Source organism: Mesocricetus auratus, unplaced genomic scaffold (assembly GCF_017639785.1).
Source record: "Mesocricetus auratus isolate SY011 unplaced genomic scaffold, BCM_Maur_2.0 Super-Scaffold_100007, whole genome shotgun sequence".
NCBI classification, from domain to species: domain Eukaryota; kingdom Metazoa; phylum Chordata; class Mammalia; order Rodentia; family Cricetidae; genus Mesocricetus; species Mesocricetus auratus.
The window spans coordinates 68,291,544-68,317,301 of record NW_024429191.1 but is presented as its reverse complement, the minus strand read 5'-3'; the positions used below and the strand labels follow the sequence as shown (position 1 = coordinate 68,317,301).

General features: G+C 42.2%; 1 long non-coding RNA gene across 1 annotated transcript; it reads right to left on the bottom strand.

The window, feature by feature from the left end:
• Positions 1–25,221, bottom strand: LOC110341972. The gene is made up of 3 exons (XR_002383984.2): positions 24,647–25,221; positions 10,396–10,567; positions 1–317 (listed from the first exon to the last, which is right to left on the bottom strand). It is a non-coding gene; the product is annotated as an uncharacterized LOC110341972 (long non-coding RNA).
• Between the last annotated feature and the right edge of the window lie 537 nt (positions 25,222–25,758).

Below are 25,758 nucleotides of genomic sequence, written 5' to 3'. Positions count from 1 at the left end.
TTGTGTACTGAATTCTAAATTCCTCTTTGGAAAGACACTGTGGACACCCTAGCATCTACCGTGATCATTTGCAAAAGCAGAGTAGTAGGAACACTGAAAATATTGCCAATTTGATAGGAGATTTATTCTACTTCATATTGTACAGAGTTTAGGTCCCCGTGTTGTGAGATTTTTTTTTTTTGCAACAGTGTCACCATCTATCTTTACAGATTTACACATTGTTCCAATAGAATTCAGACACTCCTAGTTTCATCTTTCTTTTGCATAACTGTTCTGGAACTGGGTGTAGGATGACCTATGACAGCTGTGCTTTCAATCTGGAAACAGGAAACAAAAGTAAAAGAATAAATGGTAAGTAACATATAGAGAGAAGCAGTAGGTCAAAGCGTCACCAAATCAGACCCCCAAAACATCCAGCAGAGACAACTGGAATAGCCAAGGAAACATTACTAAAATGAGGGTTTACAAATACCAGCAGGAATTGACTGGGGGAGCCCTGTGAATGCAACCATTAGGGGTTCCTAGTGGAGAAAGCTTGGGGTGGATCAGAGTGTTCCCGTGGGTAAGGCTTCAAAGTGAAGAATGAATCCCAGCAGATAGACACCACCGTCAAGCTGGGTGCCTGTAACCATCCAGCAGAAATGACTGGGAAGACCGGCTGAAGCCATCATGTTGGAGTTCCAGTTGGAGACCCTTGGGCAGAGCAGAGTCATCTCCCCATAGATCAGCTCCAGGCTTCTCTTGGCCACTGAAGGCGTTTTTATATCACGCAGGATAAGTAATGGCAAAGCTTGCTGGAAATGTTTTTACCTTCTAACTGTTCTCTAGGACACAATGTTATTATTCTTGGGCTCTCTTAATGTTTTCCTTTCTCCCTGTTACAGAGTAGAGGATTGGCCTGATCCAGGACAGGGGCTTTTGTATGACACTTGCATAAGCATATCTGGGTCTAAAGCAGAAGAAGGAGACAATCCAGTTTCCACAGATGGTGTCTCAGTGAGCTCAAAACTGCACAAGACAATCACTAACAGAATGTACATTGTATCACTAACAGTTATGTCAGTTCACCTCAGCCTTCCTGGAAACAACTACTGTCTGCTACTTTAGAAAAAGGTATCCTGCATCAAGTCTTTCTGACAGCAGCTGAATGGAAGCTTTCCTTCCTCTACTATAATCCCCCATCAGCGCTGTCTCACCCTTCTGGGCCACATCCATTTTAGTCACAGAATGAAGGCTGTGGTCCCTTTTTAATTCTGTCCTACACAAGGAGCCCGTCATTCTTCCCCACGTGTCTTGGCTTTCTCATCTGTAAACTGGGGAAGGTTAATTGAGACCTGATGGCTTTCCTAAAAGATCTATTTATTATGTATATAGTGTTCTGCCAACGTGCCAGGAGAGGGCACCAGATCGAATTATAGATGGCTGCCAGCCACCATATGGATGCTGGGAATTGAACTCAGGACCTCTGGAAGAGCAACCAGTGCTCTTAACTTCTGAGCCATCTCTCTAGCCCAAGACCTGATGATTTTTAAGCACTGCTCACCTTTAACAAAGTAGTAAGTAAATTTTTTGTGTATGAATGAGTCTACAACCACAACTGTGATCTTTGAACCTCCTGAGGTCACAGTTGTATTTGAGAATCTGATGAAGTCATTTGGCCATATGAAAGCAATGTTGGGAGTCCAAGGTTAAAAAGTTTGCTGCTCAAGTCTATGCTTATTTCTGTGTTGGATGGAGCAAGAAGGGTCAATATATTTCTGTCTGTCTGTCCATCCATTCATCCATCTATCTATCTATCTATCCATCCATCCATCCATCCATCCATATTACTGTGAATAATATTCAAACAGGGGGTGATGAGACTAGCAACAGGTTCTGTGGGCTTACTCTGGAACTTCAGAACGATTGTCAACACTCTCTACTTGCCTCTGCTATTAAGTCTCTATTCATAGCAACAACACCTCAGAAAGAAGATTGAGAGGTTTTCCAAACTGCATTGGAAACAGGCCCTGACTTTTAGTCGTTTATGCACCATTAAACACTAGGTGCCTCTTGCTGAATTTGCCCTGGAAGCTTGTGATTTTAGTTCCTGAATGAGAGGGCTGCAAATGTGGAGCAATCCTGATGGCCTGCCATTTCTCAAAACAGGGGCATGGATGTTTAAGAGATTAATTCTTGGCATAGGAGCACATTGGGAGAGGATAAATAAGACTTCAATGTTAGAGAACACATATATGGTTTCTAAATGGTGAAGAGCAGGTTTTACATATGTTTCTATTTAAATTATTTCTATTGACAGTCATCAACATTTATATATGGCAATTTTCCTGATGGGGAAAACATTCATTCCTGTTCCTACCCCCTCAGAATTGTGCTGCCTTTTGGAGACTATGGGATAGAGACCTTGGATTTGCCTTCCATCTAAATAACTGCATGTGGGTATATGCTCCCTGCTTTTATTTGCTATTTATTGTTCCTGCCTGAATTTGCTTATGGATTCTCTAATGTGTTCATTGGCCCAGTGTCTATTTTTAGTTTATTTTTATTCATCGAGAATTTAATAAATATATATAATATGATCATATACACCACTCTAATCCCCCCCATATTATCCCAACTTGGTTTCCTTTTTCTTCCTCTTCATCATCTTCCTCCATCTCCTTTACATAGTCCACTAAGTCCAATTAGTGTTTTCCATATGTGTGTGGGCATGGGACATCCACTGGGTGCTCCCTGGTTTTAGATTGCAAATTTCTTCTTCCATATCTGCTACTTTACATTAAAGGGAAATGAATGCACTGCACAGCGCTTGCTGTGAGGACTTTAACTCTGTGTTTGCATTTGACGTTTATCTTTCTTCAAGGCCAATATTTGATGCAATTTGGCCGTAGAGCTGAGACTGCAAACTGAATCCTTTCACCTAACATTATACGTATTAATGTCTTTAATGCAGGCTACACTTAAGCAAATAAGTGGGCTCACAATAATAATACCCAGTGAGTTGGTAACACTGACATAACTGCTGATGACGTTCACTTGTGTTGGAATGAGACTCTGACTCAGGCTGTCTATTGATGACTTCAGTTTTCAGGGGTCTGTATAGCTCTCAGTCATCTCTGGCTTACTCAGGGTTGAATCATCTCTCTATAGCAGTCATGATGCCCAATTTCATGAGGCAAAGTTCTGGATTTATTTTGCTAAAGCTTATTCTTCTGAAAAATGAAAAAGCAGCCTTGCCTAATACTCATGGCTTAAATTGGCCTGCCATGAACCCTGAATGTAAAGGACAATGACTTGACTTAATTAGTGTTTTTGCCTCAGAGACTCTAGCACTGGATTCAGGACAAGGTTGGTACCTACTGGTAGAAATTCTCATTCAGATAATTTCCGTGAAGTTTTGAACTGTGTTCCAGATCCTGTCCCTTCCTGTCCCCTCCTCCTCGGATCAAGTTTCCTAGACAAAGGAGTGGAGAGCAGGGTCTCTTACTTGGAGCTCTTCAGCAGGTCAGGCACTTAATACTTTTCCTAGCTTTCCTTTTAGTGAGGAATAGGTTGATTTTGAGACTGAAAGGGACTTTCAATGTCAACTCTCCTGCTCCAATAACAAGACATTCATTTTCTACTCTCCCTCTCTCTTTCCTTCCGCCCTCTACCCCTCCCTCCCTCCTTTCTCTGTCCCCTTTCCCTTTCCTTCTTCTCTTCCCTTTCCCCTCTCTTTCCTCCTCTCTGCCCTCCATTCTTTCCCACTTTGCTCCTTGCCATACACTCTGAAAATATCTTCATCCCAAACACATAATTATCCACACAAGGCCACACACCCTATAGTTTTGTTAATCTCATCCTGGAAAAGGTAGACACACAGCAATAGAAATCAGGTCAGTGGTTGCCAAGGACTGGCACTGGGGAAGAGGTACTCGAGAAATGCTTGCAACAATGGAGATGCTCTCAGTCTTGATTGCCATGGTGCTCACACAGCTGTGTCATTTGTCTGGGGGCTGCCACAGCAAAACATCACTGACTGGTTGCCTTCATCAGTGGAAATCCGTTACCTGACTATTGTGGAGGCTAAACATTGCAGTGCTCATGGGCGCTCTAAGACCTCCTTTCTCTGCTTATTGAAGGTTGTGTTCTCGCGGTATCTCTGTGTGACTTTTTCTCTGTGCAAAAAACTGTTGGTGTCTTTTCCTCTTTTATAGAGGGCGTGAGGTATACATGTGCTTATAATAGCAACCGAGAGGCCAGAAATGTTAAACACACAGGCTTGCTTTAATGGAAGAGATGTATATACCTGTTTTCCATGCAGAATACTAAAGATGGATGTGTTAATAACCTGGTAATCTTTGCGATTCTGTAAAGCCAGGCCTTACCCGAATCCCCCTCATCCTGAGCATTGTTTCTCAGTTCACAGAACTAACTCTTGTGGAAGAGGTCACCGGTGCTTTGCAAAAGATATGTGCTTTGCAAGGGAATTTCAATGCAATCATGCTTTAAGCTTTGTTGCAAGGAAATTCTCCCCAAAGTTTTACTGTGTTTAAATATGTAAAAAAATAATAAACTGCTTGGGGTCAGACTCCAGAAGTTTGAACCAGCCTAACTAAATAAGTCGGGCTGAGCTGTATTTCCTTCTTGTCTCTCTGTGGATCATTTCACCATGGACAGTAGCATTTTCAGGGACCCCCCTCCCACATCCTTCCTTTAAAGTCATCAGACTGTCCAGCTAGGATCCCTTCCCTTATGACTCTGTTAAACTTAATTACCTCCTGAAAGGTCCTAGCTCTAAATACAGCCACACCCTACATAATGGTGGTGAAGACAACCATGGGGCACATATTCAATGGTGGTCCCATAAAATTATGTCATTAAGTCTCATCATGGCATCTCAGGTCATAGAAATAGGTCCTGGTGTCTACACAGCAACAAAAATCTCTCATGAAACATCTCTTAGGGCATTCCAGTGCTGTTTGTGATTACATGGCTACTGTTCAGTCATTTGGATTTAGAGCTTCAACATGGAGATGTGGCACCCATACAATTTAGATAATCACAACCATATAATTAAAATATGTAGAGTTGAATACCTGAAAAGAGTACATCTGCTTTGTGGGTATTTTACCTCAGTGAGCAATGTAAGCATCAGTCATCATGTAGAAATTGCTATGCACTTAAAACCAGAAAACACATTTGTGTAATTATCCAGAAAAATATAACTTGTTTGTTTTTTAATGACATTCATTTTTTTAAATGAAGAACAATGACAAAGAAACAAGAATCACAGGCTACTCCCGGTAGTTGTGCTGAACAAATTGCATATCCCTTCCAAGTGATACTGCTTTTGACTCTGTGATGTGATTAGGAAACAGAGCAATCCAGGACAGAGCATTCTTGTGGAAGAAATAAGTAATGTAGGTTACATTAGAAATTAATTGGGATGGGGTCTGGAGAAGCAGATGGAGTTTGTTGCTATGGGTGACAGCCAGATTCATGTTACTTTTCTGCCTACCCTGTTTGGGAGATTGTTGAGGTCAAGGTTGAAAAAATTTAGGACAGATTTTAGGGCGGGTAGCCAAATGCAGAGAGCATAAGACTTTGATTTTAATCTTGGATTTAAGTGAATCAAATTGAAAAGTCAATTCTTCTGGATCTGCATTCTCTCATCTAGAAAAGGGGCTCACAAAAGCTGGCATGAAGTGTTGTAGTGAGGACTTGAAACAAAAAGCAAAACCACAGATATAGGGACTGTCATTAAGAGGCATTTTTTAATTTTGTTTTTGTTTTTTGAGACAGGGTTCCTCTGTGGCTTTGGAGGCTGTCCTGGAACTAGCTCTTGTAAACCAGGCTGGTCTCGAACTCACAGAGATCCGCCTGCCTCTGCCCCAAGGCATTTTTAAAAAGATTATTATTTTATTGTATGGAGGTGTTTTGCCTGCATGTTTATCTGTGCACTACATGCCTGTAGTGCCTGTGGAAGTCAGAATAGGGTGTTAGATCCCCTGGAACTGGAATTACAGAAATATCTGAGTGGCTGTGAAAGTGCTGGGAACTGAATCCAGTTCCTCAACCACTGAGCCATCTCTCCAACCTCCATCCAGTAGGATGTCCTTGATATTTGGTATCGAGCATTGGTTGTACAGCAGACTTATAATGAATCAGGTACAAAGATAGTGAGAGACAGACTATTCCAATTTCTGAGGACAGATGTGGTCTAGCACCCTGGAGAGCTCCGTTTGAAGGCCAACGGCTGTGCCTGTGGAATGCTGGAAGACTTTTCTCCACTAAGACTCCAGAGCTGGGAAGTCTTTGTTGGGAATTTTTCTCGTATTATGATTAGTTTGATACCCATGAATCTGGAGACCTCATTGTTCACCCAAGAATATTTATATTCTGAGTCAGAAGGAGAAAGTATATCTTCTAATTTAATTGAAGTTTTCATGAGATCCCCCAAACTAAGCAGCAGTAGTTTAGGTAGAGATGAATAAAAATAACAAGGAAGTGTTAATATGTCCACTGCTAGGTATGGTTTCTAGTTCTCTGTGTTGAAACATTAGATGCCTGCATAGTGATCTGGTTTTGCTTATTGTTGTTTTCCAAAACAGGCGACTTAAAGCAAACAGTTGCTTTTCACTGAGCTTAATTTTTTGAATACTTGTGTGTGTGTGTGTGTGTGTGTGTGTGTTGTATTAGTGTGCATGCATGCATCTGCATGCCACAGCATACATGTAGAACTTGGAGAATAACTTTCAGGAATCAATTCTGAGGCTCAGTCATCAGGCTTACATAGGAAGTGCTTCTGCCCACTGAGTCATCTGACCAGTCATCTAGAACATTCATTGCACAGTCTGAAAATGGAAGTGACCATAATCTGTTTAATGTAGTATTTACTCTGTTGCAAAGCCTGTGCTGTGTCCTGAAAAGCTAACCAGTGAGTTAGACACTGACAGACCTGTCCTGGCCTGCCTGGCTTGAGCTTCTATCTCATCCACAAATAAATTCACTCCATTGATTTTTTTTTAATCTATGGTGTAGAAGACATTTTAATTTTATACATGCAGAGTTAGGGAAAAATATTACAAAAAAGCAGGCATGATGGCATACACCTCTAATTCCAGTACTTGGGATGAAGATAGTGAGTTCTAGGCTAGCCCAGGCTACCTAGTAAAGCTCTGTCTCAAAACACAAAATGAAGCTAAACAGCAAGAAAGCTAAGTAAAATAAAGCAACTCTGAAGTCTGAAGATTAGCAGAGATTTAGCAGGTAAGTACTCTTTGTATACTTAAGTACAATGGTGTTCTCAACTCAGTTCTTAAAGGCACAGGGTAAGAAATACAGTGCTAACTCCAAGTATCTGGTCCATGGTTGTGTTCATCTCCAATATGGGCACTACTTAGTGTGATCATTGTCTTTCACTGTCAGTTCCACTACTATGGAGTCAGCTAGGAAATAAACTCCAGGATGTGTCTGTGAAGACATTTCCAGAGTGGCTTAACTGAGGTCACACACACCCTGACTAAGGGGGCAGCACCATCTCATAGGCTAAATAAGAAGGAAGAAAGGAGGAAGCCATGTGGACATACCATTATCCCTCTTCTTGACAATGGCAACCATGTGACCACTTGCCCCACCCTTCAGCCGCTATGGCTGCATTACCATGATGGGCTGTGTTCTCAAACTGTGAGCCTTTCCGGAGTTTTGAAGTATTTTTTATCACAGCAATGAGAAACATAGCCAAATGTGCATAGACACACAGTAACAGTAGCTACAAAGTGAGAAAAAGGCTCAACTCTCCCTAAGATCTGTCTACACAGCTTTACAGTGTGAAAGGTAAGATGGGAACTTCCTCCCTAATGCCTTTGGATTATATCTCCTCATTCATTTCCCTCCCACTTGCTCGTTTGAGAGCAGAGAATGTCTCACACAATGTGGTATTTATTTCTGTATACCTAGTCTGTAGACCTTTGAATTACAAGTGATAAGCAATTTAATAAAATTAGAGCAACACCTGACTTTACAGACATACGTGTTAACAGGAGACATATTTTTTGTTTGTTTATAACCAGTAAGTTAGCCAGGGAGTAACAAGGTAATTGTGGGCTACATTAGCAGAAGATGTGGACACTGGGCAATAAGAAAATTCAGTGGGTGAATTCCCAAGCACTATTTACTATTCTAGATAGCACTTGTAATGAGAGATGGCAAAACTAGAGATTATCCAAGGAAGAATGAACAAATGGGTGGCAGGACAACGTAGGGGTTGGTGGCATCCACTTTGGAGTCAGACTTGATCAATTCCAGTCTTTGACACTTACCATGTCACCCCAGAGGAGTCATTCAATCTACTCAGTTTTCTCACCTAAATCCTGAAACTAATAACAGCATCTCTTTCATGGACTGGCAAGGATTATAGCTATGAAGATATATTTTGATTTACATTAAAAAAGTGGGATTTTGTCAGAAATGTTGAAGATTTGGGAATTGGGGTTGGTGTAAATAGGAGATGATATCTATCTCTAAGTGTTTGAATGGACATCATTGGAAAGATTTACTAGAATTATTTTCATTAGATTCAAATGACAGAATTCAGCCAGCAAAGAATAAGATGAAATAGCTTCAACATATTACCATTTTTAAAAATATAATGCAAATTGTTTGAAAGCAGAACTCAAGCTTCTAACCAGGTGGTCGTGTTTAGACTGAAGCAAGTTCAAGTGGCTGATTTCCATGTCTTGGGATTGATGCAGAGGGGGGCCCTGTACCAGTCATTGGCTAAGTGAATTTTGACTCTTAGGGGCTCTAGACTGTGCCTGAGAATAATCTAGGGGTCGGGAATCACTGCTTGACAAGCACCTTGATTCTGATAAGCCAGTCTCTGGGTGGGTGTTTCACCCCAATGGGACTGGAGGGTGGGGGCTCCTTTTGCCTGTGTTAGGCGAAGATTGAATTCCGGTGTGAAAGTTCTTCAAGCAGAGACAGGAAAACAAGTAAGGAAGGCTGAGGGTGGCCTCAGTTCATGAAGTTTACGAAGCAAACAAAAGTTCTGAATGTGTTCCCCAGCACCACAAAAAAAATGGGTGTGGTGCCTACTTTTAATCCCAGCACTCAGAGGGTGGAGGCTGAAGGAGCCCTGCTACAATAGAAGCATCACTCAGAGGTTCAAAATCAAGGTCATCCTCAGCTATATGGCTGGTCCCAGGCCACCCAAGGCTATATGAGATCTTTTATCAATAAAAAAGAAGAAAAAAAGAAAGGAAAAAAAACAAGCATCAGGCATATTGTGGAGTTACTCAGTTAGAAGAAGTTGTTGTGTTAAGGAGTGCAATGAGAAGGCAAGGCCAGTGTGTGGAGAGCTTTGGGAGCTAGTGAGAGAATTTGCAGGTCACCCAGTTAGGTTTCTGTGACAAATGAAGCAACAAGCACTTACAAAGAATCTCTTTGTGGAGGGATGAATGAAATGATGAATAAAAGCAATTGCAGACCTATTATCCTCCTGTCTCTGTTGTGGTTTGATGTAAAGTGACCCCCACAGGCTCCTGTGTTGAACGCTTAGTCTTCGGATGGTGGTAGTGTTTTGGGAAGTTGTGTAACCTGGATAAGACGGGTCCTAGCTGGAGAAAGTGGGTGACTGCTCTGTGTGGAAGTGGGGATCAGGTTTATAGCTGAGACCCACGTTCTGTCTCCTCTCTGGTTCCTGATCCTCCCAGATTCAAGCACACTCCAGCCTTCTGCCTTCCCAGCCACAATGGACTGTATTCCTTTAAACTGTGAGCCAAACTAAATGTTTCCGTCTTCATTTGCTTAAGGCAGATATTTTATCACAGCATGGTACAAATGACTAATGCTCTCGGTGTTCTCAAGCTTGGATGCTGGAACTTGGGTTGTCACCTTGTCATCATGCCAATGCTAAGCTTAATTATATAATGTGTGGCTAATGACCCAAGACCTTAATGCTCCCTTCCTTTCATAGTATACAGGAAGGTGGGGGCATTCTGTGAAATCGTTCTCCCAGCCCTAGTGGACACAGGAAGCACTTAGAGATTCTTTCAACACAAAAGTGACAAATCACAGGACTGGAAACCACTGGCCAAAGTTTTCTCTGAAATGACGAGTTGTTTTGCCTATGGTGAACCCAGCTTCTGGCAAGTCAGCACTTCTGTTTTTCTCTCAAGGCAATCCTTAAGTTAATTAGCTGCAATTATTAGCCCTGCTGCAGCAGAGTACACAGTAACAAAGGAAGGAAATGAAGGCACCAGGGAGAAGCAGTTGAGTGTTCTGCTAATGGTTAATGGCCACACTGACAAATCAAACCCCATCCTAAACCCCTCCAAAGCCCAAAGCAAAACTGACCCCAGAACACAGAGAGAACAAAGGACAATTTGAACTGAAAAAAAAATGTGTACTTACACAGTGTTTTCTCTAGTCTCCTCCCACATTCTGAGGCTAGGAGATGTCCCTGAAGATGGATTCCTGTGGGAACGGATCAGAGCAGGCAAGAAGAACAATGAGGTTTGTTGGATGCTCTATTTGGGAGACTTCTCTTATTAGATGTGTGATTTGGGGCCAGTCGGTTTCATTACTGTGGAATGAAGATAGAGACACAAAATTCAAAGGGTATAGCAGCCTTCTATGCAAAGCACTCATGGATAGCCCTGTTCGTTAAATTAGATACAGGAAACTGAGTTCTCCCTGTGACTGAATCAAGCCTAGGAAGCCGTATTGTTAATAAACATTTGTATGATTTTGGTGAAGTTTTTTCTCACTGCACTTGGAGATGGGTCTACCTGTAAGCTAGTACCTCACTCTACCAAATACACCAATTAAGTGAACTACCTTATTCTACCATAATCACCAAGTCTGATCTCAAGTCCCTGGTATTCACTTTAGTATGACACGGGAGGCAGCCCAACTAAATAAACTCATCCTAACTGAGAATAACTGATAGTATCTGCAAATTTTCAGTTACACTTTCCAAAGAAGACTTGCAACCAGGTTAGAGATGGGTTGATTTGTGGATGCACTCATGTATTGAGGACAAACATGTATTGATATCACATAATGACCTGGACATTGGTGATACAAAGGAGAATGCTTCTTTTGCAGATGCCTAAGAAGCCAGGGGTGCTGTAGGAATATGTCCACATTTCCTATGATTTCAAAAGTTATCTCACTTAGTGATAGCTTTATGGAGATTGGCTGCCATCCTGTCTACCCTTTAGTAAGATGTCTACAATTGGAATAAAGTCAACCTCAAACCATAAGAAAAACATTTCTATTTTCAATGTGCTTCTTCACATTAGAATTAGAGAAAAGAAAGCAGGAAAGCAGTTTATGGACTGTAGGACAGGTATTCAGAGGTCAACAAGAGAGTCACCAACACAGTGTTGGGGGAGTCTAGAGACTGAGGACAGATTGTGTTGAGAAGGGAATACCTCATCTTAGCCTTGGAGCTATGAACATTCCAGACTCTGAAACACGCAAAGCTAAACCACAATGAAAACATGTCAGAACCTTTGAGTTTGTTGAATTAAATTAATCACAATACATAACACACTTCCACGGAAGGACGGTGAGGTAATAGCAAGAACTGAGGCTGAATGGGTGGGTGCGATTCTATGGCTGTGACAAACACCATGACCTAAAGCAACTTCGGGAGGTCTGAATCTATTTCAGCTTATAAATTACAGTCTGTCACGGAGAGAGGTCAGGGAGAGCTCCAGTAGGAACTTGAAGCCGAGACTGTTTGATATTCCATACATCATTATCTCCAACTGAGGAACTCTCATAGTCAAGGACATGGACAAGCAGAAACTGGAGGGATGCTGCATGTTGGTCCACAGAGTTTTAGCCTGCCTTCATATACACAGCCCAGGATCATCCTGCCAGAGAATTGTGCTGCTTACAGTAAGTAGAGCCCTCCTCTATCAATCAATCACCAAGGTCCTCACTTCCTTTCACAAGCATGGCATTCTTGTGTAGGAATGTTCCATATAGGTTCACATGTCTCTCGCATCACTGAACCAGGCTGTAAAGTTTGTAGATCTAGAGCACAAGCTCCGGGCACTTAGGGAAGTTTTGAGCTTACAACATCTGACCTTTGAATGGAAACAGGTATTTTGTTTTCTTTTTTTAAAGATTTATTTATTATGTATACAGCATTCTCCTTGCATATATGCCTGCAGGCCAGACAGGGTACCAGATCTCATCATAGATGGTTGTGAGCCACCATGTGGTTGCTGGGAATTGAACTCAGGACCTCTGGAAGAGTAGTCAGTGCTCTTAACCTCTGAGCCATCTCTCCAGCCCCCAGAAACGGGTATTTTCTATAGAGTATAAGTCCTCTGAACAGCTCAGTGTAGTGAATGGAATGGCCAACAAGAAAAGCTACCTCAAACAAGTGCAACTACATATCAACCAAGTGCAACTATACACCTCCGCTTAAATGATGCTGTATGAAACTGGATAAGGTTGACTTGGAGACCCTGGGAAGCCTTATCAATGTGTATTTTTGGCAACCATAATATAAAAAGTTACATTAAGAATAGCATGTAGAGTGGAATAGAAAGGCACCTTGGTGGCCTGAGTTCTGGCAGTTAGCAGGCCAAGTGCCATGCTACCAGAGGATTAAAACAATCCTGTGTGTGTATGTGCGTGTACATGTATGTGTGTACATGTATGGAGGTCAGAGGATAACTTCTGTGTCAGTCCTTGAGACTGTGAATACTCCTGATTCTGCCCCGTCCCATCTTGCCACAGGAGAGCTGAGATTTCAGGTGTCCACTATGGTGCCAAGCTTGTATGACCTCTGAGGACCAGAGTCACATCCTCACATCATGACAAGTGCCTTCACCACTGAGCCATATCCTCAGCCTCCAATCAGAACACTAATCATTTCTATTTGTCATTGCATTCCTGGTTTGGACTGCTGGACCACGAGGATCCTCCCTAGCTCTGACAGCCTCCGATGTCCAAGCCAACACAAAATCCACCTTTGTGAGCCAGAATGTGGGAATGGGCCTGGCAGCTCATGCTCCCTAGAGAATACTTTTAAGTCTTGGTTTGTGAGCTTGACATTTCTTGGGGATGGAAAAATCCTTAAAGGAGAACATATGATATAGTCTCAGAATGAGAGTGATGAGTGCTCCAGCTCCACCGTACAGTCTCCCAGAAATGGTGCAAGACAAAAATCAGTCCATGCTATTCATGCCTTCCCACCGCAAGCAGCGTCCAAACACACTTTAGTCACGATTTGGAACACTCCGTTGTCAGCTGCCAGGGGTGCACTAGGTAGGCATATATAAATTCACTTAGATTCAGAAAGTGAAAAACAGTGCAGCTGACAATACGCTGAATATATATATATGTATATTATATATATATCAGCAGGAAATGAAACAAAATAGTAGAGTACAAACTGAGTAACAGGATTGTGAATGCCTTCCATCATTTTTCTCACTGTTTCCCAGATGAATAAGCATTTCTTTCACAATAAAAAAAAACACGCCATGAAAGTAATGTCAGTGTTGAATAAAAAGACACAAGCAGTGTACCACAAACTACCAGGAGAGCAACATCATCTCTTTCTTTGCCTTGTCTGCATTTTTCAAGATTACCTTAACAAACACATATTAATTTTGGAAGAGAAAACAGCAGTTGGGGTTGGCGAGGCTGTTCATGCCCAATTCACACTCTTTTTCTCTTACAGTTCGTAGAGAACGTCAGTGTTCCTAATAAAATTCTGCCTCTTCCTCCTTCCTTGCAGACGGAGGCAGACTTTTGCTTAAGGACTGCTTAGTGAAATGTAAGCAGACACACTGGGGGTCCCTGGTCTAACTCAGCTGGCCCATGCCTGTTTGCCTTACTTTTCATTCCTTCACTTGTCAGGACCTCAGAATTCAAGTTTGGAACTGTAGTGTCCAAAGTCCACTAAGAAAGAACCCTAAAGACACTGACACACACACACACACACACACACACACACACACACACACACGGACAGACTGGGGAGCAGAGAGGCAGTGACCTGGGATGCAGGAGCCATCTTGGATGCTGTGAACTCAGAGCTTCTGAAACAGGTCCCTGCCAACAATGAGCTGGCTGCAGGAGACAACAAATGCTACCCCGTGTTTCAACCAGTGTATCCTGTTCATTCTCCTTTCTTTCCTTCCTCCTTCCATTTTCTTCCTCCTTTTCTTGATTCTTCCCTCCCTCCCTCCCTCCCTCTTCCCTGTTTCCTTTCTGTCTGATTATTGTTGTTTATCTGTTTGTTTGTTGTATGGGGGGCTGAACTGAGGACCTCATACATTCTATGCAAACGCTTTCTGAGTGAGTGACATCCTCAAGGTCTGATTCTTTATTATATCTGAGCATACTTTTAAAACAAATACAACCATTTTTTAAATGAAAGCAACATACACTTCAATTCATTTAAAAACTAATGGTTTTCGTGGAACTGCAATGAAATTTACTTAAAATAAGAATACAAGGCAATGTTCTAAAAATTAAAGATTGTCTGAGGCTCCAACGAATCTCACATGTTTCATATTGTGAACACTCCCCGAATGGTGGTGAGCTCATTACTTTTGCATTTTGGAACATATTTGTTAATATACCCTAGCAACTAGAAAATCAATGTACCACCATATGCCTAAGCTGGGACCATTTGTCATGGTTTGCATTCCCTCTAAAGAGAGCCAGACAGACCTTGACTTGAAGAAGCTCCAGCATGGGGGATAGTTACTTGAAATGTCAAACACAAAACACACTAGCAAATGCTGGGGGTCAGGGATGTGGGGGGAGTTAATTCTGATCTGCTGAAAGGAGGACTCAAAATTCTTTTGACACTTCCTACTGCTGTTCACCAATCAATGACGTCACAGCTCTGCATGGGTTTTCAGGACCCATCTTCCTGTCACTAGTGGATTCATTCTAGAAGCAAGAAGAAAGGCCAGGAGAAAGAAAAGCTGCAGGATCACACACACCCATGAGCAGGAACAGCCTTGGGAAGCTGCTAATGAACTTTCCTCCCGTGCTCTTTATGCAGCTGGCAGGAGGCCCTACTCCTCCCAGGAAGACAAAGGCTTGCCTTGATTTAGAATCCAGAACTTAAGCTCCAGGCTGCAGCCCCAAGATCTAGTTGACCACTTTAGTCTTTGAACTCTTCTTGTCACTGCACCTGGGGAGGGTCAAATGACCACTGTGGTGGCTGCCACTCACTTTGTCTCACAAATTGCAAAACCATAAACTGCCAACCCCTCCCACCACACAGACACAGATACAGACACAAGACACAGACACACACCCTCCTCTTTGCCTAAGGACAGGAGGCTGAAGCATCCCAGATGCCTCCCTGCTGGTCCTGCAGCAGTTCATTTTTATGGGGTAGTCATTCTCATTCAGTAAAAGAAACAAAGTTATCACCAAAGAATGGAGACTCAATGTTGTGTTCAGCCCTGTATGAGGTATTTTGTGTGTGTGTGTGTGTGTGTGTGTGTGTGTGTGTGTGTGTGAGAGAGAGAGAGAGAGAGAGAGAGAGAGAGAGAGAGAGAGAGAGATCACACATGTGTGGGAGATTACTCAGTCTATTGCATTAGATATCTAATATTCAGTCAAGAGATTCAAAGACTAGAACTACCAATTAAGGGGGAACTTAGCCTTTGTTTACATTTGCATAGATCTAGTCCAACCTAAAAATTGCCAGGGTTTATTTTCTTTCTTTCTTTTTCTCTTGTTGTTGCTGCTCTTCTTCTTCTTCTTCTTCTTCTTCTTCTTCTTCTTCTTCTTCTTCTTCTTCTTCTTCTTCTTCTTCTTCTTCTTCTTCTTCTTCTCTCTCCTCCTCCTCCTCCTCCTCCTCCTCCTCCTCCTCCTCCTCCTCCTCCTCCTCCTCCTCTTCTTCCTGCTTCGCCTCCTTCTTCTCCTTCTTCCCCCTCCCTCCAGAGACAGAGTTTCTCTGTGTAGCCTGATTATCCTAGAACTCACTCTGCAGACCAGGCTGGCCTCAAACTCAGAGATGCACCTGCCTCTGCCTCCTGAGTACTGGGATTAAGGGCACGTGCCACTATGATGACTTATTTATTTTCTTAACAAAATCAAATGTATATCATGTTCTTAGACAGGACTTTGACTCTCACTTACCCAGACTAAAGCATGAAGGATGGTGGGGGAAACCAGAAACAGGTTGCTCCTTTCACACACAGGCAAAATCAGAGGCAACATGGTGCAGTGGGGTAGACAGTTAAGTTCTGACATACAAAAGGATGCATAGTGCTTATAAGAAGGTGCGTGTAGCATAATAAACAAATTCACACACACACAAGAATACACACTAGACTCAGGTTCACTTAGAGGAGTGCTTATTTACCTCTTGAAGACATTTAGTAGGCACTGGTTTAGAGAATGGATTTTACAATTTCAATTGCCAAGTCTGTGTCAAATTGGGAAACTGTTATAACATTTCAGCATTGTAGTAACAGTTCAGAAGACATGTGCCCTGTGTTCTGGTAGCCTTTTTCTTGCTTCTTGTTAAGTTTCATGAGGTTGGAGTTCACATCCATTGTGGGAGCTGATGTATCCTGGGAGCCTTGCACTGAACTGTACTGTATGAACATTTGTCAGAGACATGGTCTACAGGTGCATGCAAGCTTTCCCTGAACCAACTGTGCCTCCTCCTGTATCTGCTGTAAAAATGTACCCAGCGTGGCATTAGCATGTTGCTAATCTTCAGTTACCTCCTGTTTTCAAATGGATAAATCATTCACAAGCTTAGGTAATTCATATTAGTAACGAATAAGTCTCAGCACAGTCCGCAACTGAAGGTGACTCACTAGTGTGCTATGACTCTATGGCTTTTGGCCACCTCTGTAACCACAGTTTATCAGCCCTTTGCTCTAATCTGATTGGATGCCTTCACAAGCCTTGTTTATACAAATCACTATGTGAACAGTGCTTCCTTACAAAATGGAAAACGGGCAAATGACTGGAAGTGGGTACAAAGTTCAAGAGCAAACTGACATAGACCAAATATCAGGAGACAATGTGCATGTGTGTGTGTGTGTGTGCATGTGTGTGTGTGTGTGTGTGTGTGTGTGTGTGTGTGTGTGTTGCTTCATTTCTCTGGAACCCTGTGCCTCCCCAGCTCTGGGATTACAAGTCTGCACTAGCACACATAGCAAACACCATGAACTGAGCTCTCTCTCTCCTCCAGCATAGGGAGATACTCTGATTTTCCTCCTGCGAATGATTACAGTTCTATAATATCAGGTTTTTCTCCTCTTCTCCATAGCAAACAGCTTCTTATTGCTAATCTTCAGTGATAAGAACACTGTTATCAATCTGACTGTTACTCTAGATTCCAAATTCCATGAACACATTTGCTCCAAGCTTCTCCTGAACAATGTTAAAGTCTCCTAAGGCAGCATGCTTCCTCTTCCTCGTGTGGCTAAGGCTTCTTCTGAACCAAGCCCCTCCTCCCTTTTAAAAACTTTTTCTGAGCTTCCTATTACATGCCTGCCAGCTTTGGATTGCACTTGAGGCCGCTAGCCTGGAGATACGCTAAATGGGGAATCAATGATTCCCAGCATAGGGCTGGGGCTTAACTAAATATCAGATGAGTGTAGGAGGGAGAAAACACAGGTGCAGACTTCCTGCTATCTTGGAAACAGATTAAAGTTGGACAGGACAAGAAGGCTAAGGTTGAAGAGAACTGCTACAGCAGATTCAGATCAGCGCGTCTTACTTCCTATGTTGCAAACACTAGTAGGGGCTGCTGCAGCCCAGAGGTAGAGCATTTGTCTAACATGGCAGCATCCTGCATGTTTTTTGCAGTGCCTATCAATGTTGCATCTTGCTGCTTCCCAGCAGCCTTGGTTCTGGACACTGTGTGTGTGTGTGTGTGTGTGTGTGTGTGTGTGTGTGTGTGTGTGTTACACAGTTCACACTATCATGCTCTGTCAAGCAGTGAACGTGGTCCGAAGCACCTCAGCTCATATTGAGACAACTGTTATGAACGGCAGTGTTTTTGCTGCACATAGTTTTCTTTCTTATAGAAGCATAGTAATGCAGTTACAGAAAACAAAGACTTTCAGCCTTTGCCAACCCGCATTCCCCAGTGTGTAGCAACTCAGGTCTTTAACTTCTTAGTTAAAACATTGCCTATAACCTGATGCTTGTGTTTTTCACTTGAGTTTCATTAAAAAAGGTATTAAATTAATTTTGGCTTGAGGTTATGACGAAAGTTCCAACAATATCTGCGATGTTCCTAAATACTATGCATTTGTGTGAAATAAAGTTGCTAACACTGGTGAATTAAAGTCAAAACCTTAGAGAGCTGTGAAAACTGCTGAAGATACTCTTCAACTATGTCAGTAGTCTCAAATATTCAGCCAAGACTTAATTATTTATGCAAAACAAGCCCACCTATCTCATTAGTATGCAAATTTGTCCTTTAATAATAGTAAAATCTGTGTACAATCAAGAACTGTTTTAAAATAAATGTGTTATTTAATCTCAGTAAATACATAATTTCTATGTCCTTTTGATGCGCCTGTATGGCCTTAGCCACACAAAAACAGTGTGGATGAGGGGGTGGTGAGTGGTGACAGTTTGAGAGCCTCTGCTGTTTACATTTAACATTGCCCATTTCTAGAGGCGGGACGTCCAAGATCAAGGTATTAACGGGGACTTTGATCTCATGCCTTCCAGCTCTTTTGTTTTAGATTGCATAACTCTAGTCTTCCCAGAGTGGTTTCTATGACTGTCTATGGCCAGTCATTACTCCTTTTAAAAATTTGATACTGTATCTTACTATGCAGTCCAGGTTAGCCTTAAACTCATGATTCTCATGGCTCCTAGTCCTAAGAGCTAAGATAACAGACTTGCATCATCTGGCCTGGCTAAATTTGATAACAGCAGTAGCCATATTAGATTAGTGGTCCATCCTGTTTCCAGGATGACTTTATCTTGATAATTATGGCAGAAATGACTTTATTTCAAACCGAGCTCAAATTTTGACATTCTGTGTCTAAAGATTCCTATAAGTAAATTGGGGTGCATGTGGTGGTGAGAAAAACTCAACTCCTAACCTTTTCCCTTTTTCCCAAATTTCCACTGTGTGTGGCAACATGTCCCTTACCATGAACTGACCTGTGCCTTCAAAGGGATGCCATTCCTTCTTATGTCAACCTATCTATCAGTGTACTAACAATGGCTTTCTTGTCACTGAGAGGTCACCATGAGTCAGACGCTTTGCATATGCTTCATGGACATCACTATTTCACCCATATTTTAGTTTAAATAAAAAGGCTTGGGAAGTCAAGCCATGCATAAATGGCTTACCAGCAGGCTGTGACAGAAATGAACTCAGGTAGGCTTGTCTTGTAGAATGCCCAGCCTCAGTCCACTATCCCCTGGAGACTTTTGAATCACCAGGGGGCATTTTTTTTCTGTCCAAACCAGGAGAATTAATTTATCCCCCATTGGCAACTCTGGCTATAATATGCAGTGGAGCAAATCTGGTCATTACATTACTTAATAGGCATGTGCTGAACAGCATCCTAGGTATTGAAAGTGATCCGTAGGCAGAACAAACAAGGGTGGCTATTATCTGTTGTGAACAAAAAACAGCACAAGGTGAGGCCAATAGGAACGGGTTCAGATCCTGCCTGCTGAGTGTGCTAGCTACTGGGTGACCTTGCTGAAGCTGTATCTATTCTTTGAGTCACATGTCATTAAATTTAAACCCCTTCTTTGGTCGCTCTCATGTAAGAGTGTGAGAATTAAATGACACCATGAATTAAAAAAAATACCTAGCATCTACTGAGGTTCTTGAAAACCCCTATTCTTCCTCTCCTTTTCTGCTGCCCACCAGGTGTTTTACGTGCCTGTCTCCCACAGCTGTTGCTGTGGCCAAATTAGGCAACATATTGTGTTTGCTTTAACAGTGATTGTGCATGATGGCAAAGCAACAAATTAAAATAATGTGAACCAAGGGAGTGCTAATCCCCAAGGAAACAAAAATAAGATGGTATTTGAAGGTCAGAGGAACCGAATGTTTCTTCTGGTTGGCAATCTATCCCACTGGGCTTCAGTGGTTAATTTATAAAACCTAAGAGCCTCACAGTTGTGAAACTAGTTCCACTAGGAAATAACTTTAATTAAAAATAAGAAGCAGTGAGGCTGGAGAGACGGTTCAGTGGTTAAGAATGCTGGCTGCTCTTCCAGAGGACCCAGGTTCAACTCCCAGCATCCATATGGTGATTCACAACCATCTGTAACTACAGGCCCTGGGAATCCAACTCCCCGTTCCGGCCTCTGTGGGCACTGTGTACATATGGTGTGCATGCATACATACATACATACATACATACATACATACATACATACATACATACATGTAGGCAAAACACTATTCACTGAAAGCAAAAATAAAGAGTAGCTAAAAAATTATTTTCTAGGATTTGAAGTGCAAGCAGGTGGAGAGACAGTGTTCTAGAAAGAGCATGGAGGTTGAGATAGATAAAAGGTCCAGCTCTGCACTTTCTTGGCTTCCTTCCTGACCGCTGTGGTTTGAGCACAGTTTGCGTGAGTGTGTGTGTGGGGGCATATACACACAAGTTCATGTGTTGGAAATTACTCTCTGAACTTACATGTTAATGGTATGTGGAGACCCGACCTTTGGGTAGGGCTTGAGGGTTAGCTGAGAGTGGGCATGCATATCATAGCGCCAGTGGCTTCATGAAACACATGTGGGTATCATGACACATGGATACTTGAAACTAGGTTTTGTTTGTTTCAGTATTTTGCATGAAGTTATTTGTGGTGGGTTTTGGTCATTGTGAGCTCTGAACATGTTCATAGGAGCTTCTCAGGTCAGTGCTGTTAGCAATCAAAACGAACAGTATTGTGATGCAATCTAACAGGCAATCTAATAAACTAAAGTTAGATTGCTTTAAAGAAAAAAGAAAACAGACGAGAGATACCATCATAGAGGGAGTCATTATAGGTTTGAGGAGAGATCTGGCACTTGTGAAATTTCCAGAGATCTACAAGGATGACAGACACCAACTGGCAAACTAAGCAATAGTGGAGAGACTACCTTAAATGCCCCTCCCTGATGATGAGTTTGACTACTTCCTTATATGCCATCCTAGAACCTGACTGATGGAAGCAGAGGCAGAAACCCACAGCTAAACACTGAACTGAACTCCTGGAACCCAGTGACAGAGAGGGAGGATTGATGAGCAAAGGGGTCAAGACCAGGCCTATTTAACCCACATGAACAGCTGACCTGAACAAGGGGGAGCTCTTGGACTGATGATTGGGAATCCAGCATGGGACTTATCCAGATCCCCTGAATGTGGGTGTCAGTGAGGAGACCTAGGCAATCTATGGGACCTTGGGTAGTAGATCAGTATTTATCCCTCTCTGGCATACAAATGGACTTTGGGTGCCCATCCCATAATGAGGGATACTCTCTCAGCCTGTACTCTTGCGGGAGGGCCTAGGCCCTGCCTTGAACGAAATGACAGACTCTGGATATTTCCCATGGAGGGCCTCACCCTCCCTGGGGAACAGAGTGGGGATTGGGTGGGGGGGTTGGGAAGTTTGGTTACGGAGCATGGGAGGAAGAGAGGGAGAGGGAGCTGGGATTGACATGTGAAGCAACCTTGTTTCTAATTTAAATAAAAAACTAAAAAAGAAGAAGAATAATGTAAAAAAGAAAGAAGGAAAAAAGAAAAGAGACCAGGGCTAGCATTCTTGCTTCAGACAACGTCCTCTGCCGTGTTATAAAATGGCACAAGATGTTGACCAGCTGCTAGAATCGTGCTCTTGGACTTCCCAATCTGCAGGATCATGAGTCGAGTGACCCTGCTGTCTTTATAAATCAGGAGATCTGTAGCACTTAGTTATAGTCACAGAAACAGACCAGGATATCAACAAGAGGCTTATAAGATATGTACTTGTCATAAAATTCTGAGTATGTACTATACAGAATAATATATATATATATTATATTTAATTCTGAAATTAGTTCCTGTTTGGAGAACACAAATTGAATAAACTGCAAATAATATGATCTGGGGAGGTTTAGAATAGTTCCCTACTACCTATTCCAGCCTTAGCTCAATGTAGTTTGTCTCCTGGTTTCCTTTTTCTCTCTCTGTCTTTATTCCTTTCATTCTGGTAGTTATTATTACTATTTTCAATGTTATTTGACTTTTGTTTTTTTCTTATGATGATGTTCTTTTCCCTTTAATTCCCTGTTAATTTCCCTTTAAAAAAGGGATTTGTTGTTTATGTGTGTGGTGTATGTGTGTGTGTGTGTGTGTGTGTGTGTGTGAAATGCCCTCTGTGGTTATAGTAAAGTGTCAGATTTTCTGCAACTGGAGTCACGAGCATTTGTAAGTCACCCAACACAACTCTGGTTCTAAGAGCAGCAAGCACCTATAACTCCTGAATTATCTCTCCAGCCCCTACTTTTTCCTTCTTGAATTGGCCCAAATATGAAATTGAAATGTAACTACCTAGTATTTTATGTAACCTTTTTAAGCGAATGTGTTTTTTTTTGTTTGTTTGTTTTGTTTTTTGAGACAGGGTTTCTTTGTGGCTTTTGAGGCTGTCCTGGAACTAGCTCTTGGAAACCAGGCTGGTCTGAAACTCACAGAGATCCACCTGCCTCTGCCTCCTGAGTGCTGGGATTAAAGGCGTGCACCACCACCACCACCCAGCTTATTTCATATTTTTAATTAAGAATGTTCTTGATACTCTTATTAGATGAGTTGAACATTTATGTCCATCAAAAGCTAAATTAATTAACATTACTAACATTAATTTTTGATGGCTCATTGACTTTTCCTCCAGTGATATATTTTGCATCCACTGACACAGGGTAAATAAATGACATTAGTATAAAAAGAGAAATTTTTAGAAAGAGTATGTGAATTTTTTATCCTATACAGTTACATTTTACATTTTCATTTTAAGAGCAGATATTGCTATTTGACCATATATCAGAAAAATCCTTCCATATGTTTTCAACATCATTTTCAAATTGTGTATGTAAGGGAACAAATCTGTCTTCCTATTTGCTACAGCTACTTTAACAATGTAAAGACTGAATAGGACTAGGAGTTAAAGCTGGCAGGTATCTGGGGCTGGACTTTCCTCTGTTCTTCCCTCATAGAAACTATAATTCAGTTTCTCATTTTTTTTCATAGTTTTGGAAGACACCAGACTTCCACAATCGATGGCTTCTATAAGTTTTTGCTTCTAAGCTTTGTTTTTGCCATTCTTTATACTCAAAAAACGTTACCTCCTGTATTCCTAACACTTTCGCTCCGCAGGGAAAAAAGCCATTTATCTTAACAAGTTGAGTCACCTTCTTGTTGAGGACCTGTTGATGAGCCTGGCCAATCAACAGTGAGCAAATGCATCTCCATTCAGACAGCCTATACAGACCATGGAGAGCAAACACAAATGCTGTTTCCATCTACTGTCTGGGTCATGGGAGACTCTTTTTCCCGTTAGGTAGCAAAGGTCGGAGGGCAGGGGCTCATGGCACACCACACAGGTCCTCACAGGAAAAAAGATTCAGTAAATCATGAAGCAGACCTGTACGGGAGGGAGGCATGAAACAAACATGTACAATGGAGATAATGATGCAGGCTTGTAGACAGAGGTGAGAGAATAAGCAGCAGAAAAAAAACTATTAGTCAACAGCAACTATGGAAAGATCAGGAATGTTGTGGGTTCTCTTCCAGGGAGTAAAACACAAAGCTTTAAGACCTCAGACTTTTTTCCTTTTTAATGAATCTGCAATAGGTTTGTATTAAATCAGGTCATTCTTGAAGACTAAAGGTAAAATGTTTTGTGTTCGTGTGTGTGTGTGTGTGTGTGTGTGTGTGTGTGTGTGTGTGTGTATTTGTGCATGTGTGGGTATGTATACATGCATAGTGCACGTATGTGTCAGAGGTTAGGTATCTTCCACTTTTCTCCATTTTATATTTTGAGATAGGGTCTCTCACTGAGCCTGGAGCTCACTGAATCAGCTACACCAGATGATTGCCATGTTCCAGGGACCCAGCTGTCTCTGGGATTACAGGCACGCACCACTACACCCATTTGTTTTGTGTCAGTACTTGGGATCCGAACTCAGGTCCTCATGCTCTTGTGGTTAGCGCTTTACTGACTGAGCTATCTCTCCAGTTCCCAGAGATCAACCTTTCTGATGAGAAGTAGACAGGAATAAAACCAGCATTCATCACAGCAAGACTAATTGCCAAGCACTGTCTCAAGTAGTTTTAGTGAACGGACTCATTGGAAACTGAAAATTTCAAGTTAGGCCTGAGGTATGAAGAGGTAACTCAACCCAATCTTGGTCACACAGCTTGTGATTGGAGAGGGAATGGAATGTGATGAGCTATTATATACAAAATAATAACCTGAAGTCTGGGTGCATAAATGTGATCACTTGAGAATAATCAAGTTATAAGGTATAGACTTGAATTAGTTTCATTATTTATTACATCCTCACGTCTTTCAAAGCCTATGCAAAGTCAGCCCCTCCTAGCACAAAGGTATGAGTAACCAGCCTCACTATAAAATGGTATCTCTGAGATCTTGCATTTGGAGAGCACAGCAAGAGACCACTGGGCCATCTTACCTTAAACAGTTGCTTTGTTCACCAAGGGATTGACCAGAAGCAGACAGTAGGACAGAGCCTTGGTTTCGTCATCTAGTCAGGATCTGCATTGGGGGAGAACTAGAGCCACAACAGGGACAGCTGTTTTCTGTTGCATTTGTTGGTCTCTCCCCAACGTCCCTTATCCAGACTCATACCACAGTGCTTTTCTTCCCTAGTGGTGCAGGATCCTTAAAGTGAAGGCTGGGTCCCCTGGTCCATGATCCATGAGCGCTGTGCTGTGTCACCACCACTCGGATGGAAGGCTGGGCATTCAGTGTGGTCTCGGGTGCATACTCTTTGCTGGGATCTTTGCCTCGGCAGTCATACAGCACGCAGGAGATGAGGAACACCAACAGTAAGATGATGTAGCTTGCAACTAGGATGATGAGGTTCAGGGTGACAGGGTCGATCTCCAGGTAAAACTCCATCACCTCTTCCACGGTGGGGAAATGTGTCTAGAGAAATGCATTTGGGGTCAGCTTGGGCATTGCAGGGAAAAAATACAAAGGCTACATTGACTCTGGAATAAAAATATAATAATCCCCTCTGCAACAGGAAACCTCGGGGATTAGAGCTGCTCAGTTTAATAACTTAAGCTCTTTCTGTTAATACCACAGCCACCGACACTGGAGAAGGGCAGGAGGGAGAGGGAGTGGGAGAGCTACTTGAACACAACTGCTGCTAATGAACACACATCAAGACAACAGTCACAAACCTGAATTTCTCTGAGAGTCCACGAAGTAGGGTAGCATTGTTAGCCTTCACCTAATGGATGGTTGATGTCAAATGTGGAGTGATTTGGGGTGCCAGGCCTTTGGGGTTTGGATAAGCACTTTTACTCGGGAGGAATGTACCAACACCTGGTAAATTCACTGTGGTAGTTTGAGTAAGAATGGCTCCCACAGGCTCCTGTGTTTGAATACTTGGTCTCCATTTGGTGGAGAGGTTTGTGAAGGATTAGGAGGTATGGCTTTGTTGGAAAAGGTACTGGGAATGAGCTTAGAAATGTCAAAAGTCTCAAGTGTGCCTCTGTCTGCCCCTTGCCTGTGGCTCAGGATGTGAACTCTCAGTTGTTCCTGCCGCCATGCCTT